The sequence below is a fragment of the Cnephaeus nilssonii genome (genome assembly GCF_951640355.1).
Source record: "Cnephaeus nilssonii genome assembly, chromosome: 5".
Taxonomy (NCBI): Eukaryota; Metazoa; Chordata; class Mammalia; order Chiroptera; family Vespertilionidae; genus Cnephaeus; species Cnephaeus nilssonii.
In genome coordinates, this window is record NC_137076.1 from 73,448,970 (window position 1) to 73,469,622 (window position 20,653).

The 20,653-nt window shown below is 44.5% G+C and overlaps 1 protein-coding gene across 3 annotated transcripts in view; it reads left to right on the forward strand.

The window, feature by feature from the left end:
• CDC42SE2 (CDC42 small effector 2) overlaps window positions 1-20,653 on the forward strand; it is a 99,911-nt gene that overhangs the window by 33,620 nt on the left and 45,638 nt on the right. For all 3 annotated transcript variants that reach the window (XM_079771759.1, XM_079771758.1, XM_079771757.1), the window contains exon 2: window positions 19,319-19,486. The gene's annotated coding sequence lies outside the window, so the exon portion shown is untranslated. The remainder of the gene's footprint in view (window positions 1-19,318; window positions 19,487-20,653) is intronic.

Consider the following 20,653-nt stretch of genomic DNA (forward strand, 5'->3'; position numbering starts at 1 on the left):
CTGATGTGCAGTCCTACCACTGTTTATTTTAGCTATATCCATTGTGTGAGGTCTACCATACCATGCTGCTTTAACTTCATAATGTTCTAGATAGATTGTGAGGCAACCAAAATGATCATATTGAGAAAAGTGAATTCAATTCATAGCTGTGACCTAAGTCTCATAAGAGGTCATTAAAATAATGCATTACAGTATACATTCAGCCCTGGCCAGGTGGCTCAGGTGATTGGGGCATCGTCCTGCACACCACATTGTTTCAGGTTCGATGCCTAGTTAGGGCATACTAGTATACCTAGGTTGCAGGTTTGATCCCCAGTCAGGGTACAAATAGGAGGCAACTGCAATTGGTCGATGTTTCTCTCCCTCTCCCTCCCCCCCTCCCTCCCCCCCTCTTCCCCTTTTCCCCTCTCTCTCCCCCTCACTCTCAAATCAATAAACATATTTTTGGATGAGGATTTTTAAAAAAAGTATGCATTCATTCAACACATTTATCAAGGTACTCTTCCCAATCCACTTAGAATAAAATACAAACTATAGTCATCCAGAAAATACAAATTTACAAACTTCTAGGAGTATCTCACCTTTGCTCACCATTTAGCTGTTCAGTTTCTCAAATATGCCATGCTTGTTCTTGCACTAGGGCTTTTACACAAGTTGTTTCCGTTCCCCCAGATCTTTGAAAGATTGGCTTATCTTTAAGATCTCAGCTTAAATATTACCTAATTTCTTAACCACTCAGTTTATGATAGCTGCTCCCCCCACCCCCATCACCTTCATAGCATTTGTCAGTCCTTGAAATTGTGTATTTTAAATTTTTTATTGTGTCCCCAAATAGATTATAAGCTTTATGAGATCTGGGAGCTCCTTTATCTTGTTCCTTGCACATGGCTTTGTGAGACTCTTTACAGCAGGAGAATCAGCAAAAGCTACAAATGAGGGCCTTTATTCCAAAGAGGTGGCTGTTAAATATTGATTAGCCGATCCCTGTGATCATATGAAATCATTGTTTTTACTAGAGGCCTGTGCATGAAATTCGTGCACGAGGGGTGTGTGTGTGTGACTCTCAGCCCAGACTGCACCCTCTCCAATCTGGGACCCCTTGAGGGATGTCCGACTGCCCGTTTAGGCCCGATCCTACCGGGATCAGGCCTAAACGGGCAGTCGGACATCCCTCTCACAATCCAGGACTGCTGGTTCCCAACTGCTTGCCTGCCTGCCTTCCTGATTGCCCCTAACTGCTCCTGCCTGCCAGCCTGATCACCCCCTAACCACTCCCCTGCCAGCCTGTTTGTCCCTAACTGCCCTCCCCTGCAGGCCTGGTCACCCCTAACTGCCCTCTCCTGCAGACCTGGGTCCCCCCCAACTGCCCTTCCCTGCAGGCCTGGTCGCCCCCAACTTCCCTCCTCTGCTGGCCTGGTCACCCCTAACTGCCCTCCCCTGCAGGCTTGATCGCTCCCAACTGCCCTCCCTTGCAGGCCTGCTCCCCCCCAACTGTCCTTTCCTGCTGGCCATCTTGTGGTGGCCATCTTGTGTCCACATGGGGGCAGTCATCTTTGACCACATGGGGGCAGCCATCCTGTGTGTTGGAGTGATGGTCAATTTGCATATTATTCTTTTACTAGAGGCCCAGTGCATGATTTAATCATGCACCTGGTGCACCAGCGGGCTGGCTGTCCGCCGGTGCACCAGGCCTTCCGAAAGCCTCCGGCGCGGCGGAGGCTTTCGAAAGGCCTTGTGCCGGAGCAGACAGCCGGCCAGCTCCCCCGCTTTGGCTTTTGATCGCGGGGGAGCTGGCCGGCTGTCCGCCGGTGCACCAGGCCTTCCGAAAGCCTCTGGCTCAGCATCCTGCTGGCCCAATCAGGCTACCCCGGCCACCCTGAGTCCCGCCCCCTGCGCCTCCTGCTGGCCCAATTGTGGGCGTAGCGGAGTGATGGTAATTTACATATTACCATTTTATTATGTAGGATTAGATAGGAGTAGATAGGATAGAGGCCTGGTGCACTGGTGGGGGCCAGCTGGTTTGCCCTGAAGAGTGTCTCGGATCAGGGTGGGGGTTCCCTTGGGGCGTGGGGTGGCCTGGGCGTGGGGCCTGTGGTGGTTTGCAGGCCAGCCATGCCCCTGGTGACCCAAGAGGAGGCTCTGGTATCTGGGATTTATTTATCATCTATAATTGAAACTTTGTAGCCTTGAGCCAGGGGCCTGGGCCTCCCAGCAACCCAAGCCTCCTGCCCTCTCCAGCTCTGTGGCTGCCACCATTTTTGTTGGAATTTATTTATCTTCTATAATTGAAACTTTGTAGCCTTGAGCGGAGGCCTGGGCCTGCCAAGGCAGGCAGAAAGCTTGGCTTCCTCCATTGCCAGGGAAACCCAAGCCTCCTGCTCTCTCTGTGGCCACAGCCATCTTGGTTGAGTTAATTTGCATACTCGCTCCTGATTTGCTTGTGGGTGTGGCTTGTGGGTGTAGCAGAGGTACAGTCAATTTGCGTATTACTTTTTTATTAGATAGGATGGGCAAAAAAGTCTTGAAATATTGGCAGTTTCTCATGGTTTAACCTAGTAGAGTTGCTTATTTTCGTTTAATGATAATTTCCTCATGGAAGTTGGTGAAATTATCTCAGTGATTTCCTTACCTTGTTTGTTTGTTTGTTTGTTTTTAATATATTTAATTGATTTTTTACAGAGAGGAAGGGAGAGGGAGAGAGAGTTAGAAACATCGATGAGAGAGAAACATCGATCAGCTGCCTCCTGCACACTCCCCACTGGGGATGTGCCCGCAACCAAGGTACATGCCCTTGACTGGAATCGAACCTGGGATCTTTCAGTCCGCAGGCTGACGCTCTATCCAGTGAGCCAAACCGGTCAGGGCACCTTGTTTGTTTTTTCAAAGTTGCATTCACTTCACATCTCATGATTACTTCTAGATATATTTAATGTGTAAAAATTGGCTGTTTATGTGTTTGTATATTAATTACTTAACTGTATACTTAATTGTTTAACTTGTTCATTCCACAGCAGGCACAGAAGACCTTGAGATGATTCTAAGGGTGTTCTTTTTATTTAATCCTCACCTGAGGATATGTTTTTATTGATTTGAGAGTGAAACATCCATCTATTGCCTCCCATACGCACCCCAAATGGGGATCGAACCCCTGACCAGGAATTGAACCTGCAACTTTGTCGTGTACAGGATAGTGCTCCACCCAACTGAGCCATACGGCAGGGCAAAGGTGTTCTTGATTTTGCTATTGAGTGCTAAGCCCATTGAAAGGTGTTCTTTTCTAGTGTAGAAAGCAGAGCTGGTTCAATTTGAGTCATATACTAATAGATAATTTTTTAAATATTCTTTTCAGAATGTTTTCCATAAATACAGCTGAGTTCAGTTTTTGGGGGTATGGTTTGTTTGTTTTTTCTTTTCTTCTTTGGCCTATCATTATCCTCTAAAGTGTTTACATATGCTCTTGATCATTTACTTTCTGCTACTCTGATATCTTCTATTAGTCGGTGTCTCTAAGTCAGTAAAATGATTTTGTCTTGTTTCTCAACTTTATCTGAGGAAATTGTTTAAAAATTGAATTTTGTTAGCTCAGGCGATTTCACTAACACTTTTTGAGCAACGTTTGCATTTGTTAACTCTGAGTAAGTGGATTTGAATTGATCATATTACACCTAGATTTCTTTTTTAAAAATATATATTTTATTGATTTTTTATAGAGAGGAAGGGAGAGGGATAGAGAGTTAGAAACATCAATGAGAGAGAAACATCAATCAGCTGCCTCTTGCACACCCCCTTCTGAGGATGTGCCCGCAACCAGGGTACATGCCCTTGACTGGAATCGAACCCAGGACCCTTCAGTCTGCAGGCCAACGCTCTGTCCATTGAGCCAAACTGGTTAGGGCTACACCTAGATTACTTATACTGTAACTCAAATTGTTCTGTCTCAGCTTGTGTTTAATGCAAAAAAAAAATCAGGTAATACATATATGCCAAAGGAAAAAAAAAATCCATAATCCCACCACCCTAAGATAACCACTGGTAATGTTGTGTTTTTTTTTAAAAATATATTTTATTGATTTTTTACAGAGAGGAAGGGAGAGGGATAGGGATAGAGAGTTAGAAACATCAATGAGAGAGAAACATCGACCAGCTGCCTCCCGCACACCCCCCACTGGGGATGTGCCCGCAACCAAGGTACATGCCCTTGACCGGAATCGAACCTGGGACTCTTGAGTCCGCAGGCCGACGCTCTATCCACTGAGCCAAACCGGTCAGGGCTCCACTTGTAATGTTTTGATGAACATCCTTCCAGGCAAATCAATGAATAAATGTTTTTTCACAAAAATAAGGTCTTGGTACACATACTGCTCTATAATTTCTCCTTTAACAAATATGATCATAAGAGCATTACTTTTTATCACTTCAGTTTGAAAGGATCTTATTGAAAAGTGAAAATATTTTTTGACTAAGGGTAAAGCTGTAAGTAAAGTTGTGATTAAAAACAGTAGTGTTTATGGAGAGTAGAATGTGGTAAGTCACCTCGAGACAAGAATTACTTCAGCAGTAATTTTTTCTTAAGAGCCTTCTTACCATTGCACAATAGCTTGATTGTAGTATACCAGCTAAGGAAAACAGTACATGATTCTATGTACAGTAGAATAATCTTAATAATAGCTCCAGGGTAAAATACGGGGTTGTAGATAAGTTTGCATTTTTTGGTCTACCCCAGGTCCTACTGACACCTTAATATTAAAATAATTTTAGAAGAAAAATGTTTTATTGAAGGCCTTCATCTCAAATTATGACACTTTTATTAGATGCTGCTACCCTTTTTATATGTCAGAATGAGGAGTGAGGGCATTCTTGGAAAAAGAAAATTTCAGCATAAGAATTCTTGTATAAATGTTCGAGTTGATTTTTTGTTTCATGAATGGGAAAATTCTTGTGGAAGAATTGCAAATAGATATAGGTGTATTGCATTCTTTGGAAATCAGTTCCAATCTTGTCAAGTAGTTGGGTATTAAAATAGCAGTTTTTAAAGCTAATCAAGGGTCCTTTTTAAGGGTTGTGTAATTAATGAGTTAATTTATTTAATTTTTATTTTTTGTTAATCCTCACCTGAGGATATTTTTCCATTTATTATTAGAGACAGTGGAAGGGACTGGGAGAGACAGAGAAACATTGATGTGATAGATTGCCTTCGGTGCCCCAACCTTGGCGAGGGATCTAACCTGCAACCAAGGTACCTGCACTTGACTGGAATCGAACCTCGGATCTTTTAGTTCGCAGGCTGATGTTCTATCCATTGAGCCAAACCGGCTAGGGCAAGGGTTGTGTAATTTAAATAACTTCTTTTACCACAATGGTATCCAATACCTAGAATAGACTGCTGATTTCTTGCTTTGTTTTTATTGTTCTTGACCTTGTGTTTTGCTGTGCTGTATTACTGCTTGCTCACAAGCCTCTGCAGTCTTTATCTCAGTAGTAGTTACAGTAGCCGTTTCTCTTACCCCTCATTGCTACTTCCCGGATGGTGCATATATAGCTGAACACATTTCTTGTGTGGTAAAGAAGAAGAAAAAGCAATCTTCTATATATATAAAAGGCTAATATGCTAAGTGTCTATCCAGGTAATGACATCACATAGCAATGCCAGGCTTCCTCTCCCTGGCGACTAGTCTTAACAGTTTCTTCAGCCCAGGAACATGACTTGCTTTATAGCCAGGTGCAAACACTTTACACAGTAACCAAATGTCTGTGAAGCGTTTTCCCATGCCTCATCTCATTTGATCCTCACAGAAGTCCTGGAGTAGGTAGATAGGAGACTCGGTGAAATCCTATTTTCTTTTCATTAGCCAGAAAACAGAGATTTAGAAAGCTTAGAAACTTGATCCAACTGAAAAGAAGTAAGAAATGGTGGACCTTGAAAATGACTTCAGGTTTTCTCACTGCACAGAATATAATCAAACACTGCTGCAGTTAAATATTTTACCCTTTGTTTTCCCTGTGTGATCTACAATAATAATCTGCTTCATGTTGATATTTACTGCTGTGTTGCTGACAATTACCTGAAAGAGAAGTTGGGGTGCTTTACTGGGCTGGGAAAAGTTTAGCTACATCAGAAAGCAGGCCTAATTAAGCAAGTTTATCTACTGTATATATGTAAAAAAGGCTAAATTGACTTGCGCATGCGCGATACATATAATGCTCTCGCCAGTTGCACATGTGTGTTTCGATCTGTCATTGTCGATCATGAATTTGGTTGACACTTCTATTATAGAGAAAGGGAGAATAGAGATATTAAAATATTTCTGCTAATTAATTTCCTTTCAGTATGCACGAATTCATGCACCAGGCCACTAGTGTAGTTGATGTGGCCTTTTCTACTTAGAAATGATGCTGCTGTTGTCTAAAATAGAGACTGACAGTCCCTAAAAAAGGTTCTCACCTAGTGATTTCTCACGTGTTTGTAAAAGGATATGCACATGCCTCTGCTTGTTGAAAGGTAAAGTGAATCTTGATATAAATTCAAGAAGTATTTAGAATTATTTCATACATTTTGCTGTTTTAAAAATTGGTATTTAAAATTTTTTATTTCGCAGTGAATTTTTAGCTTCCCATTTTTATTTACTTTGTAAATAATGGTCTTGTTTTTGTAAATGGTACATACACACTAAAGAAGCTTAGAAACTAGTTAGTTACACAGTAAGTGGAAGAAGTATTAGTAGTTATTTTGGTTTTTTTAGAGTCAGTGAGCTTGAGAAGGGACAGAAAGAATATGGACTTTGGAATCAGGCATACCTCAGTTGGCCACGTATTTGCTGCATGGCAACTTCTTATTCTTGGTGATTTTTATTTTCTTTTTCCATTGAGTGAGGGTAGCAGGCTTGTTAGGAATAAGTGAGGTACACACCACTTGGTTTGTAGAAAGTGTTAATAAATGTCTCATTTTCTTTCTACTCCATGTTGTTTTAAAGTCTCTTAGGACTCACTTGGACATTTCACTTGAAAGTGATTTGCAGTCAGGAAACTGGAAATATATGTAACCCAGTTGTACTCATATTTGTAGTGTCCTTCCCTCTGCTTGTCTGAGGAGAGTGGTTCTTGTGACTGTTTAATAAAGTATTTTTACTTCAAGGAAAGTTTAAAAGCTAAAGTAGAACTGAGTTAGGGTGAGTTAATTATTGTTGACCAGAATGGTAACAAAGTAATTTCTGTGTTTTCTAAGAAATTGAGCACTTGTATAAAGTATAACAATTGTATGTATAAAGATGTCTGTTTTAAAGGCTTTGCAAAAGAAAAATATGACTAAAATATGGGGGGGAAAGTGTTCAATTTAATTATAATAAGTTTCTCTTATCAGACTTAAGATTTAATAAATGGTGCTAATTCATCTGAGTACCATGACACAGGTACTAAATAAATTGCTGGAAGGAGTATAAATCTGTAGAACCCTTTTGAAAAGCAGTTTGAAGAGTAGTGAGTAGTGTTTTTGCCTTTCAAAGAATACCTGTACCCTGAGGAAATAATGAATTTCCTCCCCCTTTTTTTTGAGGGAGGAGGTTATTTTCTTAGGTAATGACAGCTTTATAAGGTAATTCATGTGATATTGTGACTTACAGTAAGAAATACTATTTGGTCTTCATCCCTGTTTCTGGCACAGTGGTCCTTAAAACCATTGGGATTTCCTGAGTGATGAGAGGGTATTTTTAAATTTTATGTTTTTGTTATGTTAATGAGGCAATATTTGGGAACCACCTGTGGGTGGGGGTTGATTGCCCTGGAACCAACCTGTGATCAAAGAGGATTGCTACTTTGAGTCTCACCCCTCTGACCTCTAGAGGGGAGAAGGGTTGGAATTGACTTGCCAATGATCAGTACTTTAATCCAGCGGTCGCCCACCTTTCGAACCTCATGGACCATCAGTGGTCCTCAGACCACCAGTTGGCGACCGCTGCTTTAATCAATCATGTCTTTGTAAATGAAGCCTCCATAAAAACCCAAAAGGACAGGGTTGGAGAGCTTCCGGGTTGGTGAATTCACGGAAATGCCGGGAAAATATGGAAGCTCCATGTCTCTTTCCCCATTTCTTATCCTATGCATTTCTTCTATTTAGCTGTCCCTGAGTTACATCATTTTGTAATAAACTGGTAAGTAAAATGTTTCTTAGAGTTTTCTTACCTGCTCTAGCAAATTAATCCAATCTGAGAAGAGGGGCTAATGGGAACTCAAGAAGCACAGGTAACAACCTGCATTTATGATTGACTTCTGAAGGGGAGGAGAGGTAGTCTTGTAGGACTGAGCCCTTAACCTGGGTGGGATCTGATGCTATCTTTAAGTGGATAGTGTCAGAAATGAGATGAATTTTAGGACACCCAGCAGGTGTCAGAGAATGGCTTGGAATTTGACACTAATTCCAATGTGTTTGACACACATTGGAATTAGTGTCAAAATTGTAAATCACATATCATAATTCACCTTTTTAAAGTACAATGGAACCTTGCTTCTTGAACATCTCCCAAACCACAAAGGAGAGGATGCTAGTCAGTTTATCTCAGGGTATGTGGAAAAGCGGAAAATGCTGCATACTGACTTCCTGAAAGACACCCCTGGAACTAGTGCTGAAAGTGATTTAAGGCTAGTAGGGGGTAGTTTGATAAATTTAAGAAAAGAAGTGTTTGTTTATTAAACAGTACATTAGGCATGTACTGTATATAATAAAGGTTAAAATGGAATCATTTGGGGGTCTGGAATGAATTAAATTTGCATTGTTTCTAATGGGTGAAAATGATTTGGTTTTCGAATAAATCGCTTCTTGAACAGCCTTCTGGAACAAATTAAGTCTGAAAACTGAGGTACTACTGTATATAAGTCAGTTGTGCAACAATTGCCATTATCTAATTTTAGAAAATTTTCATCACCCCAAAAATAAATTTGCAGTCATTCCACATCCTCCAACCCCAGCCTTTGGCAACCACTAATCTATTTTCTGTCTGATTTTACCTCTTTTGGACATTTTATATAAATGGGATCATATAATGCGTGGCCTTTTGTGAGTGGCATTTTTCACTTAGCATAATGTTTCGAGGTTCATCTTTGCTGTAGCATGTATTAGCACTTCATTCTCTGTTGTGGCTGAATGTTATTCAATTGTATGAATATACCACATTTTATTTACCTATTTATCAGTTAATTAATATTTTGTTTTCACATTTTGGCTGATAAGAATAGTACTGTTATGAATGTTCATGTACAACTTAGTATGAATGCATGTTTTAATTATCTTAGCTATATACCTATAAGTAGAACTGCTATACTGCCTTTCAAAGTGGCTACTGTACCATTTTACATTACCATCAGCAGTACAGGAAATATGTGGCCTTTTTTAACTAGCTTTTTTCACTTAGCATGTTTTCCAGGGTCGTGGCATGTACCAGTACTCTCATACCTTTTTATAGCTAAATAATATTTGTGTGAATACACCATGTTTTGTTTATTCTTAAAAAAGTTTTCTACCCAAAAAACATTCAGTGAGGATTGTTTGTATTAAAGAACAATAGAAAATTACTTAATTTTTTAGTAAAGAGTAATGGTTAAATAGGTGCTTCATTATGTACCACCCATTAGTAATTTGTTATGGAAAGATTGTCAGAGTGTTAAAGTAGGGTACAAAGTAGTATGTATACAGTCGTTATTCAGTGTATGTAGTAATGGGGGATGGTGAGTATAAAATTTTAAAAACATTTTTATATTTTTCCATACTTTTCACAGCAAGCATTTATTTCTTTTATAATCAGAGTTTAAAATAATTTTTTAAATGACCATAGCTATAGTTTTATATATTACTGACATAAATTTATTAAGCCAAGAAAAGCAAGGTCATTCAGTGTTAGGAATAGTACTATTTTATGTTGATCTAATAATCTGTAATAATCTATGCTACTAATAGAGGTATATGCAAATTAGCTGGGACGCCGTCACGTAACGACCTTTCAGCAGGGTGAGCGGGGCTGCAGGGCCACGGGATGGGGCTCTGGGTCTCGCGCGATTTCGTCCCGCCCAGGCAGTCTCCCCCATGGCCCCGCAGCCGAATCCTGACGCAGACCCGGGGTTTACTAAACTTTACTGGAGCTGCTCCCCACACCTCCACCCCCCGCCCCAGGACCATGCTGTCTGCAGCAGGGTGCCCCGGCAGCCTCCTGACAGGCGGGCGGCCGGGGAGAGCCAAGTGGGGTGGCGGCGGCAGGGAGCCACGGTGGGGCGGGGTGGCTGGAGCCAAGTTCCTGGGCGTCTGAGGAGAGCACCTGACAGGAGCCCGGGCTGCAAAGAAGGAAGAGGAAGCAGCCACGGGGAGCTCTTCCAATCCCCCTGGCACAGACACCCTACCCCAGCCCCTGCACCCCCCGGGGGGACGGACGGACACCCTACCCCAGCCCCTGCACCCCCCAGGGGACGGGGAGGCTGACCAGACGGGAGAAGACCCAGCCTCAGGGGTAGCTGCAGCCCGCACCTCTGACTCCGATCTCTTCCCCCGCCCCCCCTGCCAGGGGCGCCCACAACAATAGCACGCCTGTGACGACCCGTCAGTGCCCCCGAGGAACCCAGGGCCTGAGGCCTGCCGCTGCTGAGCCCCCTCCACTGGGGCTGGGCATGCCTCTCCTCCCTACAACTCCAGACCCGGTGGAGGCAGGTCCGAGCGGCCCCCCAGGGTCAGACCCTTCCCCCCGACAGTAGTGGCGCCGTCTCCACAGCGGAAGCGCGCTGAACCTCACTGGGGGCCGTGGCTAAACCTGCCTGCCTAGCCCTGCCCTAGCCCAGCCCCGCTCGCCCCTCCACCTTCCTGGCCCCGCCCCACTCCAGGAGATTGGAGCCCGGCCCTGAGCACGTACAGCTGCGAAATGGCCACGTACAATTTAATGAATGGCACCAAGTGGGGGAGGTTTGACATTTACTCACCCTTGCCCCTTAGCACTCCCCTAGCACCCTTCCAGCCAGCGCCTCCAGGGACGACTACCACTACAGGGCTGCTGGCCAGAGCCCGCCCCTCCGAGGCCTGCGGAACCCTCTGCAAAGCTTCCATAGCTACATTCCCAGGAAGCAATCAAGCCCTCCTCCTCTAATCAGCACCTGCTACCTGCGAGGGTACCCGTGGGCTTAAAAATAACAACCCCTTCCCATTTAGATATCATTTACTTGATGAAACATTTCTAGGTTTATTAGCTCAGAACCTCCTCATGACAACCCAGTGAGGTCGGCGGAGAAGAGATTACAATTCCCATGGTATATGCGTGTGTATTCAGAAATGAAGCTCAGAGAGGAAAAGTGTCAAGCCCAGAGGTTCCCTAGGTGCAGCACAAGCCCCACAGGGGGGCAATTTGATATTAAGTGGGGGCAATTTGAGAATGAGTTAACAGTGAATTTTTTGCATTTTTTATGGTTCTAGGGGGTCTCATCTACAGCATATCCTGTATAATATAAGGCTAATATGCAAATGACTGAATGGTGGAATGACCGGTGACTATGATGTGCACTGACCACCAGGGGGCAGACACTCAACGCAGGAGCTGCCCCCTGGTGGTCAGTGTGCTCCCACAGAAGAGCGCTGCTCAGCCAGAAGCCGGGCTCACAGCTGGCGAGCACAGCAGCAGTGGTGGGAGCCTCTCCTGCCTCTGTGGCAATGCTAAGGATGTCATACTGACGGCTTAGTGGGCCTAAGCCTTCAGTCGGATATCCCCCCAGATCTTCTGGACTGCAATAGGGCGCAGGCCAGGCTGAGGGGACCCCCCTCCCCCAAGTGCACTAATTTCGTGCCCAGGGCCTCTAGTAAAAACATAATATGCAAATCGACTGAACGACCGAACAGCAGAACGACCATCCGGACGACCTTCTGGATGACCACGCTATGACACGCACTGGCGCCAGGCCAGCCAAGGCGGGTGCGATGTGATTGGTCGAGGGGGCCCCGCCATCACCCCATGATCGCCCCAAAGATGGAGGCCCAGGCAACGTAGCTGGCGGTGCTGTGGTGGGTGGGTGGGGCCTCCCTCTGCACGGCAATCTATCAGGGGGCCCGGTGATCGATCGCTCCACAGAGGGAGGCCCAGGCCACTGGCCAGCGACACTGGTGGATGTGCAGGGCCGGCCAACGATCACCCCACAGAGGGAGGCCCAGGCCAGCCGAGTGATCACACCCTACTTCTGTCGCCCACAGAGGGAGGCGACTAGTGGCGGGGAAGAGGGGGGCAGCACTGCACAGATGGCAAACAGTGGCAGCGGCGGGGGTGGGGCCAGCTGCTGGCAGCAGGGGGAAGGAAAGCCCTGATAGGCCCTGATTGCCAGCCAGGCCTAGGGACTCTACCCGAGGGGTCCCGGATTGGAGAGGGTGCAGGCCGGGCTGAGGGACACCCTCCTCCCATGCACTAATTTCATGTACTGGGCCTCTAGTTATCATATATTATAAGTAAAATCATTTCAGACTACAGCTAAGATAACCTTTAATATTCACCTCAAACTTTCAAATCATAATTATGTTATAGAATAGCATTAATTCATGTAATTTGACTTCTGAAGTGGGGAGGATAGATATAGGTAATGCACATTTTAAACTTAATGACCAATAATGTATCTTTTGGAGTTCATTATAAGAAGAAAAACTAATCTAGCATTTTCAGGGAGAAAGAACAGGAAATTGGGCACTTATAAAAATTACTAGAGGCCCGGTGCACAAAATTCGTGCATGGGGGGGGGGTGTCCCTCAGCCCAGCCTGCACCCTCTCCAATCTGGAACCCCTCGAGGGATGTCCGACTGCCCGTTTAGGCCCGATCCCAGTTAGGGTACTTAGAAACAGGGCACCAGATTCAGTATTTACATCCCTCTCACAATCCAGGACTGCTGGCTCCCAACTGCTCGCCTGCCTGCCTGCCTGATTGCCCCTAACCACTTCTACCTGCCAGCCTGATCACTCCCTAACCACTCCCTGTCAGCTTGATTGATTACTAACTGCTCCCCTGCCAGCCTGTTTGCCCCTAACTGCCCTCCCCTGCAGGCCTGTTCCCCCCCAACTGCTCTCCCCTGCAGGCCTGGGTCCCCACCCAACTGCCCTTCCCTGCAGGCCCAGTTGCCCCCAACTTCCCTCCTCTGCTGGCCTGGTCACCCCTAACTGCCCTCCCTTGCTGGCCTGATCGCCCCCAACTGCCCGTCCTTACAGACCTGGTCCCTCCCAACTGCCCTTCCCTGCTGGCCATCTTGTGTCCACATGGGGGCAGCCATCTTGTGTGTTGGAGTGATGGTCAATTTGCATATTATTCTTTTATTAGATGGGTAGATAGGATTAAATAGGATAGAGGCCTGGTGCATGGGTGGGGGCCAGCTGGTTTGCCCTGAAGGGTGTCCCGGATCAGGATGGAGGTTCCCTTGGGGTGTGAGGCGGCCTGGGTGAGGAGCCTGTGGTGGTTTGCAGGCTGGCCACGCCCCCCGGCGACCCAAGCGGAGGCTCTGGTATCTGGGATTTATTTATCTTCTATAATTGAAACTTTGTAGCCTTGAGTGGAGGCCAAGGCAGGCCAGGGCTGTGGAAGCTTGGCTTCCTCCATCTCCGGGGCAACTCAAGCCTCCTGCTCTCTCCAGCTCCGTGGCTGCTGCCATTTTTGTTGGGATTTATTTATCTTCTATAAATGAAACTTTGTAGCCTTGAGCAGAGGCCTGGGCCAGCCAGGGCAGGGAGAAAGCTTGGCTTCCTCCATTGCTGGGGAAACCCAAGCCTCCTGCTCTCTCTGTGGCCACAGCCATCTTGGTTGGGTTAATTTGTATACTTGCTCCTGATTGGCTGGTGGGCGTGGCTTGTGGGTGTAGTGGAGGTATGGTCAGTTTGCATATTAATCTATTACTAGATAGGATTGGATGGTCTAGAAGAGTCCGAGTCAGAGGACCATCACTGGACTAATATATTTAAGAACATTAAGATCATAGCCGAGAGTGCAGGAAGCTGACATTGGGAACCAGTCATTGGAATACTGAATCTGGTGCCCTGTTTCTAAATACCCTTAAATCTGGTGACTAGAGTTTGGCTATTATAGCAGCTTGTAATCATTCATTTCTTTGTGTCATTGATTACCACTTAAATCAGCAGTAGAAAGAGCTTCCAGCTTTTGCTTTCCAGATCTCATAGAAGGCCTTTTACTGGCAGAACCTGCTTTACATTCCAAATGCTAACTATAAGGAAAAATCTGGGAAATGTGGTTTTTTATTTATTTATTTTGTTTTGTTTTAGCTTTCCTGCCCCTGAAGTACAGGAAGGCATGTATAGGGAGTGGTGGGAAAGAATGAATGCCAAATGCTACTTGACTAATCTAACATCTCTAACATTCAGCAGAAGCCTTCGGTTTATTAGGTGATAAAGCTTTATGTGCAGTATATTTTGAAGGTGGTAAGATTAAAACCCAAGTTAGATTTGATTTATTCAGAAATTTTTATTTTCTTTTAATGTAAGCAATTACTTTTCTGTCATCATAAAGCAGCATGCCAATTCTAATATTTTCTACTATTTTACGATTCTGTTATATTCTATTACTCTTCTGATACTTTCATAAAGCAGCATGTCAGTTCTAATATTTTCAATTGGAAACAAACTCTAATGTTTGTAGAAACTTCTTTTACAGTGTTTCTCTTCGGGTTGAATAGGTGAAATATTGCCAAAGGATGTACAGTGGAACCTTGTTTCTCGAACCTCTCCCATCTCAAACAATTTGCTTCTCAACCTTTCATGCTGCTGATATCTGTCACGCATCTCTCAAGTGACAAACAAAAGAGAGGATGCACGAATATGAGTCAGTTTACCACTGTTAAAATCTCAGGATATTGTGCTATGAATAGTTTTGTTGTGTTTTTTTTTTGCTTTTGTTGCTGCTTATAGTTATTGTTAAATTTTCATTTTTTACTGTATATTTCCTTTCCATTTTCATTTACATTTCATGTCCTTTTTCATTTTAACGTGTTTATTTATAGATTAGACAGTATAGTAGACATGTACTGTATATAAAAAATATTAAAACAGAATCATCAATTAACATTTCTAATGGGAAAAAACGATTTGGTTTTCCAGTAGCCTTCTAGAGCGAATTTAGTTCAAGAAAAGAGGTTCCACTGTAATTGTAAAATCATCTTACTGTTTCCCCTAATTGCTGGGTTTTTATTGAATTGAATTAATTAATTTAAGTGTTTCTTTTTTAACTCAAATATGCTACCTCAGTTTGTTATTTTGTCAACCTAGGAGAAACTGTGGTAATCTTTAAAAAGGAGAGCTGTGTGTGTGTGTGTGTGTGTGTGTGTGTGTGTGTGTGTATAAAATGGGGATGGTGAGTTGGGAAAGCAAAGAGGTAAGTCACTAAAATGCGAATAAGAGACCATTTAAGAGGATGAAGAGCTAACTAAAGGGTAACAGTATAATTTATCATCTAAACCTGGACATATTGACATAGAAAGGGAAATGGCTGTGATTAGTAATTACATTGTGAAAACCAGCATACACTGGGACTATCACAAGCAAATAAGGACCAGTGGTCACTCTACTTACAATGTACTTGTTCCACTAGTAGTGTAGTAATATAGTATTAGGTTTTAGTTACCATGTACCAAGCATTGTACTAAGTAAATACTTCATTCATTCTATTACATTCTCACAGTAATCCTGTGAGGTAAGTAGCATTGTCTTCATTTATCTTTGTTGAAAGAATCCAAATCTCAGGAAGGTAAAAATGTCTTTCCTGCAATTCTCCATGGCACTCAGAATCAAAAAGAATGAAATAGCCTAATATTGTTCATAAACAAAATCCAAGTAAACTCTTAAACACTACATTGTACTGCGGTTGCTGTGGGTGTGTGTATGTATTTAAAAATGTTCTCTGAATATTATTAAGAAAACTTGGGGCCCAGTGCACGAATTTGTGCACCTTGAAAGGAACTGTGGGTCATGAGGCTGAGTGGGCACAGGTGTGGGTCTCAGTCCATCCTCTGTGCCCCTGCCTGGCCCTTCCTGCCACAGCTCCTGGTCCCCTCTCTGCCGGCAGCCCTGCTCCCGCTGCCGCTACTCCCACGCTCTGACAGCGCCAGTCCCGCTCGCACCCGCTGATGGTGTGGAGCGATTGGGGTCGGCGCCAGCCGCGGGTGCAAGCGGGGCCGACGCTGTCAGTGGGTACAAGCGGCGGCTGCCGCCCCGATCACCCCTCAGGGGCATGGGGAGGTAGAGAAGCCCTCAGGGGCAATTGGGGCCAACAGCCACCACTCCCACCTGCTGATGGTGCCAAGCAATTGAGACCGGTGCCAGGTGCTGGCAGTGGGTGCAAGTGGTGGCTCCAGCACTGGCTGCAGGTGTGAGCAGGGCCAGCGCCAGCAGTGGGTGTGAGCAGCGGCTCTGGTGCTCGCTGTGGGTGTAAGTGGGGCCAGCGCCAGCAGCAGGTGCGAGTGCTGGGCGGGACCACGGCGTGTGGGAGCGAAGAATTTTCAGTAGTCACCAGAGGCTCACCCCGATGACAGTGACTGGTATCCCATCTTGCTCTGGTGGCCCCGCTCACCTGCTCCACCATTCTGCCATGGCCGATGCCCGTCATGTTCCGTGCACACCCCCTGCTGGTCAGTGCACATCATAGCAATCAGTTGTTTGGTTGTTCCGGTTGTTTCACCGTTTGGTCTATTTGCATATTAGCTTTTTATTATATAGGATTATTATAATATTGCATCATATGTTAAACCCAATTCCCCTTTAGATAGCCATACTACTTTTATTTGTTTTGTTAATCTTCACCTGAGGATATTTTTTCCCCCATTGATTTTTAGAGAGAGTGGACGGTGGGTAGGGAGAGAGAGAAACATTGATGTGAGATGGACCCATAGATTGGTTGACCCTCCTGCATATGCCCCAACTGGGGCAGGGATCAAACCTGCAGCACATGTACGTGCCCTTGATCTAAGACTCCTTGGTGAGTGGGCTGATGCTCCCAACCACTGAACCACACCAGCCAAGGTGCCATAGCCATACTTCTATAGGCTTGTTTTGTGCCAGACCATGTTGTAGGCCTTTTACATGTATTAACCTATTTTAAACCTTACAATAGCTTTATGAATTACTTCCATTTTACAGTTTAGGAAAGTGAGGCATGGTGAGTAATGACTAAAGTCAACACATCCAGTAAGTGGCAGAACCAGAGTTTAAACTTTGACAGTTTGGCTCCTGAGCCTGTTTCTTAATTGCTATCATGTACTGCCTCCTCTAGCCAATTTTCTTTGTGTGGACATGTTTTCATTGTTCTCTCTTTTTAGTGAGTTTGTTTGGGTTTCTATTACCAGTCCCAAGTTTGTGTGCCTGACTTTTGAAACATCTGAATTTGGAGTGAGGAAAGGATTATTGATCACGCCTTACCAGGAGTGATGTGTAGCATCCCCACCATTTTGTCTTCATTTTTCTTTTAATGAAATACTAATATTCCTCATAATATGGAGCCTTGAAATTTCAAGCTACCATTATTTAAATAGTTGGGATTATCAATTCAGCTTGGGCTTAGATTTTTAGACCTGTTTGTTGTGTTAAGTGGTTATATGTTTATTTGGAGGCTTGTAAATAAAGAAATACATTTTTGAGAGGTTAAAAGCAGGCCTGAGGTCACACAGCTAATTGTATGTAGAGATAGAGCTCAAATCTAGGGTCCTCTGACTCCAAAGCCATTGTGGTTATCCTCGTTCTATATTGTATCCTCTAGGCAAAAATATGCTTTGCTTTGATAGTAATAAATACCGCCTGTGAGCTATTACAAACTAGAGGCCCGGTGCACGAAATTAATGCACGGGGTGGTGTTCCTCAGCCCGGCCTGCACCCTCTCCAATCTGGGACCCCTCGGTAGATGTCCCTGCGGGATTGGGCCTAAACTGGCAGTCTGACATCCCTCTCACAATCCAGGACCGCTGGCTCCTAACCACTGCCTGCCTGCTGGCATGATTGCCACCTAACTGCTCCCCTGCCAGCCTGATGGCCCCCAACTGCCCTTCCCTGCCGGCCTGGATGGCCCCCATCTGTCCTCCTTTGCCGGCCTGGATGGCCCCCATCTGCCCTCCTTTGCCCGCCTGATGGCCCCCAACTGCCCTGCCCGCCTGATGGCCCTCAACTGCCCTACCCACCTGATGCCCCCAACTGCCCTGCCCTGCCAGCCTCATGGCCCCCAACTGCCCTCCCCTGCTGGCCTGATCGCCCCTAACCGCCTCTGCCCCCACCACTGTGGCTTTGTCTGGAAGGAAGTCAGACGTCTGGAAGATGGCCACGTCCGGTCACCCGGTCTAATTAGCATATTACCCTTTTATTAGTACAGATAAGTATCAGTGTTTGCAAGTTCAACAGGGCCAGATAGATAACTGAGCTGGGTATGTGTGAGAGAGTGATGACACCTGTGGAGCTCTGCAAAACCATGCCCTCTCTGAAGATTAGCTGCTAATCATCAACAGATTGTTACCATGTGCAAATGTGGGCCTCATATTGTCTGGACTGCTGTTTTTTGTTTGTTTTCAAGAGACTTCAGAAATCATGATTTTTTATGTTGTCTTTTGATATACAAATGTAGGCTGCTATCTTTTTTCACACTGTGTAGGCCAGCCTTGTGTGGGTCCACTAAACAAACATGTGTTGGGTTCTGCCCAGTGGGCCTGGTTGATGTGGCTCAGTTAGTCGAGCATTGTGCACTGCACCAAGACGTTGCTGGTGCAATTCCAGGTCAAAACACATGTCCAGTTTGCGGGTTTGATCCCCAGTTGGGGTGAGTGTGGGAGACACCCAATCACTGTTTTTCTCTCACATCAATGTTTCTCTCTCTTCCTCTCTAAAATCAATAAAAATATATTTTTAAAAAAGAACACCTGGTATACTGTGGATATTATGATCAGTTTATATGATGGGAAAGGGTGGTAACTGTAATAAGTACATTACAACCTTTGAAATAAAGGTTGCTTAGTTTGAACATGTTGCTTAGTGAATCTGGTGTTTAACTTCAATTTTCATATGAATCAGTTAATCATAGGTAGGGGAGGGGAGAATTGCTCTCTGCAACATTTAAAAATATATATATATTTTTATTGATTTCAGAGAGAAAGGGAGAGGGGGAGAGAGAGAGAAACATCAGTGATGAGAGAGACCCACCAATTGGCTGCCTTCTGCACCCCGGCATGAGCCCTGACCGGGAATCTAACCAGGACCTCCTAGTTCATAGGTCAACACTCAACCACTGAGCCACACTGGCTGGGCATCCCTGCAACATTTTCCTCCTAATTGTTCGCTTTCATTTGCAGATAGGTCCTGTTGTGAGTCTGTGGATTTTTGAGTGAAACTTCAACCCAAGTGAGAAGAAACCTTCAAGGAACAACTACTGACAGTGAGTCTGCAGTCATTTCTATGCATAACATGGAATGTTTTCGACCCAGAGAGAGCTACGTGGATGACTCTGTTGACAAGGAGTGGTGAGTCTGAATATCCCTGCTGATAACTTAAATCTTTTCCTTAAAAAGAGGATTCCTCATCCTACATTCTTACCATTTACTGACTGTTAAATAGTAAGTTAACTTTTGTATGATAATGACAGCAGTCCAGTTTAAGAGAATTCTTTGCTTCTAACAGTGTGTTTATGATTACAGTTTCACTTTCTTCTTCAATTAGGTACATCTCTTCCTTTGCCTCTGTGTTTTTCTTTATTATTTCTTCCACCAGTCCAAATGATGCCATCCTCCAAGACCTGTCTTCCTTGAAATAATATGTTGAGTGTTGGTCCCATTTAAGGCTTCTCTGTTTAGTGCGTTTCGAAGATGAAATGGGTTAAATAGACCAAGCCCTGCCATATATATATATTTAATCCTCACTCGAGGATATGGGGGTGGGGGGGGGGTGGGGAGAGAGAGACAGACAGACAGACAGACAGACATCGACATGAGAGAGACACATGGATTGGTTGCCTTCTGCACCAGCCCCGACTGGGACTGGGGATGGAACCTGCAACCAAGCCTTTGACCAGGAATCGAACCCATGACTCCTCGGTCCATGGGCCAGTGCTCTAACCAATGTACCAAACCAGCCAGGGCACCCCTGCCATCTTTTTACTGCATGGTTTGCAGATGACTTATAGCACTACATTTTCCCTTTACCTTGCTTGATCAATCTGAGGATTGAAACAAGAATGTTTCCCATAAATCTTCCTTTGCATCCTCTTAAAAAAAAAATTGGTGTCAATCAGTCCACCAAAAGTTTTATGTTAGAAACTTCTGCTTTATTTATTGGAACTACTTTTAATTCCTCATTTCTCAACTCTGAATTTCCTCAATTCTTAACTCATGTGGCATTACACTGGATATAGTAGCTGCATCATTGAAGGCACACAAAAGACCATGCAGCAGGTCACCAACTTGGCAAATAGCAGATGACTAAAAAAAACCCCAAATCATCTTTAAAGATGCAGGATGGCTGAGCCCACACACATAAAAAACAACAACAACAAAAAATACACACGGTCCCACCTGATGGTCCCCAAGGTCCCCAACAACTATCCCTGTCACCTGCCAACCCACCAACAGGTCTATCGTACCATGCACATCTTGTATTGATCGCGGAGGAAGAATCCTAGACCGATCACCAGA